This window comes from Acyrthosiphon pisum, unplaced genomic scaffold, assembly GCF_005508785.2.
Source record: "Acyrthosiphon pisum isolate AL4f unplaced genomic scaffold, pea_aphid_22Mar2018_4r6ur Scaffold_16525;HRSCAF=17189, whole genome shotgun sequence".
Classification (NCBI taxonomy): Eukaryota; Metazoa; Arthropoda; class Insecta; order Hemiptera; family Aphididae; genus Acyrthosiphon; species Acyrthosiphon pisum.
The window spans coordinates 8,356-12,987 of record NW_021765458.1 but is presented as its reverse complement, the minus strand read 5'-3'; the positions used below and the strand labels follow the sequence as shown (position 1 = coordinate 12,987).

The 4,632-nt window shown below is 31.3% G+C and overlaps 1 non-coding gene across 1 annotated transcript; it reads left to right on the top strand.

The window, feature by feature from the left end:
* The first annotated feature begins 2,141 nt into the window (after positions 1–2,141).
* Positions 2,142–2,206, top strand: Mir3017b-2 (microRNA mir-3017b-2). The gene has a single exon (NR_040220.1). It is a non-coding gene; the product is annotated as a microRNA mir-3017b-2 (primary transcript).
* The last annotated feature ends 2,426 nt before the right edge of the window (positions 2,207–4,632 follow it).

Below are 4,632 nucleotides of genomic sequence, written 5' to 3'. Positions count from 1 at the left end.
GGCACCCCGATAGGGTCGTATACCTATGTAGCTATATATGTGGAATGGGCGTCATCCCTATACTTAATAATTAATATACACGATAAACTGTGATCGAATAACCATTATCAGATTATATGAAATTGTGGGTATGATCGTTTATGATAAAGAACATTGTTTTCTTAGTCAATGTACATTTTGTCAAGACTGGGCAAGTTAATGATTTTTTTTAACTCAGTTAAGTTAATATGCACCAATAACAAAAAGTTAAAAGTTAAAAGTTAATTTAACTATAGGGTAACTCAGCTAAGTTAAAAGTTAATGCACACTTTTTGTTAACTTTTCATTAAGTTAAAAAAAGTTAATTTGTTTATACGAAGCTAGCGTACTTAATTTTTTACCAACCCAAAACTAAATTATAAACTATACTAGGTACTATAGTGTTTATACTTTATACAGTATTTCCATATACGTTAGATTCGAATGATATACATTTTTAACTTTAAACAATTCAAGGTAAATATTTTTTGACATGAAAACGAAATAGACTTAACTTAACTTACTTCTTAACATGAAAAATTAATTCGTTAATTTCACGTTAGTTAAAATAGAAATTTAGTAAGTTAACAGTTAAGTTATTGAAAACCCAAAAGTAATACTCGTTAATGCTCAGCCTTGCCACTTTGTATTAATCCGCTATCTGCCAAATTTGAATCTAATAAATTCAATTATTATTTCAATGTTATTTTTTATTATTATTGTATTAAGTATAATTATCATCTATTAACTATCTTTTAAAATCGATTTATATTATCAGCATTCATGGATACCAACAACCTTAATAGAGCGTAACCACTTTAGTAGGTATAGGTAACTATACTAATTATAGTATTTTCTTCACACTTGAACACAATGCAAGCCTTATTCATTTATATAATATTGTCTGTGACTATATACCGGGTTGAGGCGGTGGAGCGAGGACGAAATACTGCAGGTATGGCGGTTGTAAGGAAACGGTGAACCAGCGGCAACGGTAAATAATAATAATATATACAATATAGGTAGGTACTTGCGGTGTTTTTTTGTTTTTAAAATAAGACATTGATTTTCTCGGTCAATGTGTGTGTGTGTGTGTGATTGTGTGTACACATTTTCTATACAATTTGAAGTAGGTACTTGTTATTATAAGTCTGAACATTATTGCGAATAAAAAAGAATTGTATTTTTCACGAAGATTTTAATAATTATAACGTAGTCAAAACTCAGATTGTTGAAGTATATTTTTAGATTCTGGGAGAAACGCCGAGTGTACCTATATTGGTTTTATAATTATGTCTGTTTAAAACATTTTTTTTTGTGTTTGTCATCTAACCTTTTGGAGCAGCAAAAGTTCCTTAATGTTAAACATTGAGCTTGTTTTCTGAATCCAATTCACCTAGGTGATTGGACCTAGTTATTGGTACATTTGGTGGTTTAAAATAAACTCCCTGAACTTTAATAAATAATCGATGTAAATTTCCTTAGCACTCAAACCTTAAAATTTTGAAAACCCAAAATTTGTAGGCATATACTACTGTTTGACCGAATAATTTTTGTTTCTTACGTAGTTATAAAAGAACAAACAGAGTAAGTTAAATTGTTGACCAAATATTTATAATAGCATTTTCTAGACATGATATTATAACTTACCACAGTGATGGCTTTCTGTTATATTTATTTAAGACATTTGAAATTGTCTACTTTTATTACCTAGTTTTTTTTCGATTTTTCTACGACACTGTTCGCGCCACGCGAAGTATTTTCTGACGTCGTCATAATCTTTCTTAAGGGTAATATTATAGTTATTTAAAAAATGATATCACACATAGGCAGCCAGCCAACTATCGGTTTGTGCATAGTATGATGAGATTCGGAATACGGTCGGTCGGCACTATCGTGAGCCGATAGTCACGAATAAAACGCTGCACCGAGCACGTTTGGCGTCTGGAGGCGTGCGACTGTATCGGCCGGATCTATGTATTATGCAAAGCGCGGGTCAGACCTGTTCGGTCACGAGGGACACCGGTCGCAACAACGTACAGTTACAAATTGCTCAAAACGAATCGGTTTTGATGACCCGGGTATTCGCGGCGAAAATGAATAAATAGGCTGCCGCGTCGGTGCCGTGTTCTGTGACTGACTCGGCTGGCAACGGACTGAGCCCTCCGGTCTGTCACGGAACACGGGACCGGCCGCATCGCATACACGGACCTACGAGGGCAGAACGCAGTGGACGGCGCAGACCGAGCTTATAAATACGAGTGCGGAGCACCGAATCTCGTCAGTGCGTGTTCAACGGAGCTTTCTGCAGCAAGACCCGCCCAAGGCACACTTGCACTTGAATTTGAAAAGAATCAAATGATCTGGTAATCAGTGGCGTGCCGAACTGACAAGCAGACCTGAGGCAAACTATACGATTTGATCCCCCTCCCCACCACCAACAGTTTTTTCACTATTTTTTTTATTATTCAAAATAATAAATATTATTAAGTTTTTTTAGGTATAAGTTGCACATCTATACTAACACACCCACCCACCCACCCACCCAAATTTCCCTTGAGGCAATCGTCTCAAAAAATGACTGTTCGGCCCGCCACTGCTTGCACAGATGGACTTCATACACATTAGTATTACGGTTCAAACCTAACATAAATTATTATATTTTGGTTACTGTCGCAGTACCTTTATTAATAAATTATAATATTTATTCTACATTGAATATATCAAATAGATATACAAAAAAATACAGTCCACTCAAACTTAATTTCCTCGCCGGAACAGATACAATAAATTATTGTTGTGTGTAATAAAGGTTGAAAATTAAGTATAAGATTCCTCTTAAGTCCTTGACGAAATTAAAAAAAATATCGAATATTCAGTCTCAATTTTTTTTGTTGTTGAATAATCATTTTTCAAAGTTAATATTTTTTACAAAATTTGTTAAAGCCACGAAATAAATGTCGTACTTTACACATCCATTACAGTGACCTACATAGTGACAGGATCAGTGGCAGATTTAAGGGATCAAAGAAAGCCGGCAAATCAATAAAAGGGGCCTCCTACAAAATGTATCATTGACATACTTACCCCTATTTCACAAAACCGATCACTTCGTTTGCGAGAAATAACATGAATGAATATTCAATTTTATAGTAACAAATCTTCTATAGTTAAAAAAAAAAATGTAAAGTTTTTATTTATTTTTACAAATAAAACAAAATTTCTGTGTATAGAATGTAGATTATAATTAATACGTAGCTTGACAAAAAACCATGCAAATATAAAAAAAAAAAGTAAAGCCATAAAATGATACATAATGTTATAAAGGTTTAATTTGAGTTACACACTTTTAAATTTCGTACTACACACTTCACTTTTTATAACACACACAAATTTAAGAGCTGCTATGTAGGTACACAAAAGTCGATGATAAAATTACCATTTTATATTATGTTAAAATTCACAAAAACAATAATGATGTGTGTGAATGTTTGTGTGGGTGACGGACCGGTCGGCTAGGTTGGCGAGTGAATTGGTAGTGTGGAGGCAATTACTCGTTGCTTCTATTTATAATTTTATACTTAATTTAATAATAATAATAATACTTATTTTAAATTTCAATCAATACTTTAAAGTTATAGTTATAGCACTTGTATAGCAGTTGTAAGAAACAATGTCCTAACCCGTTAAATGTATAAACATAATACTATGAAAAACATAGTGCAAACGCATTAAATTCACAGCCCTGTTTACCACTTTTTCAATATTTATATGTACCTACGTTGCGAATTTATCGCGAAAACGGTTTCCAATAAATCATGATTTACGCGACTGATTAAGTAATAAAATGATTGTTATTATACTCACAAAATTATTATTTTTATTTCCATGCAATCATGAATTATATTATATATTAATTTATAATTATAAATAATCTTATTTGTGATCAATGGTAGTGGGTAGAATGTAGAATACTTAACTTAGATTTACATAGGTATATAAGTACCTATTTACTTCGATCTTTTCGACTTTATATAATTATAATATTTTCAACTTTTGAAGTATTCCTGTATATTTAAATTATTTCATTATTAAAACAATGATAAATTATATTTTAGTTTGAAATATACAATTTTCTCTGACTCAGAATATGATAAAAATGAAGATTATCGTTTAAAAACTTTAATGAAAAACATTAATATCTTCATGTAAAAAATTATCTTATTTTGTATACATTTAGCAAAATGTGAATGTTTTTTGTTTAGAAAAATCATGTAGGTATACTTGTACATAATAAATATAATATTTATGTTATAGAAATGCAATATTATTACAAGTTGTATTTCTGCAATGACTTTAAAAATCACAGTTTTCAATACATCGGCTAAACAGTGTAGTTTTATTTGAAAAATCACAATATAGTTATAACGTTAAAAGGGGCCAATTTAAGAGAAAAGTTTCCACAGAAAACTAAATGTTCGCAGATCTCAGAAAAACACTTTTTCTTTGATGTTTACATTTCTTAAGTGACTCGCGTTGACCCAAAAACTTTCATTCAAAAAGAATATAAATATCGTCGACGACGATTCTAAATATTTTTCTCCAAACAAATTA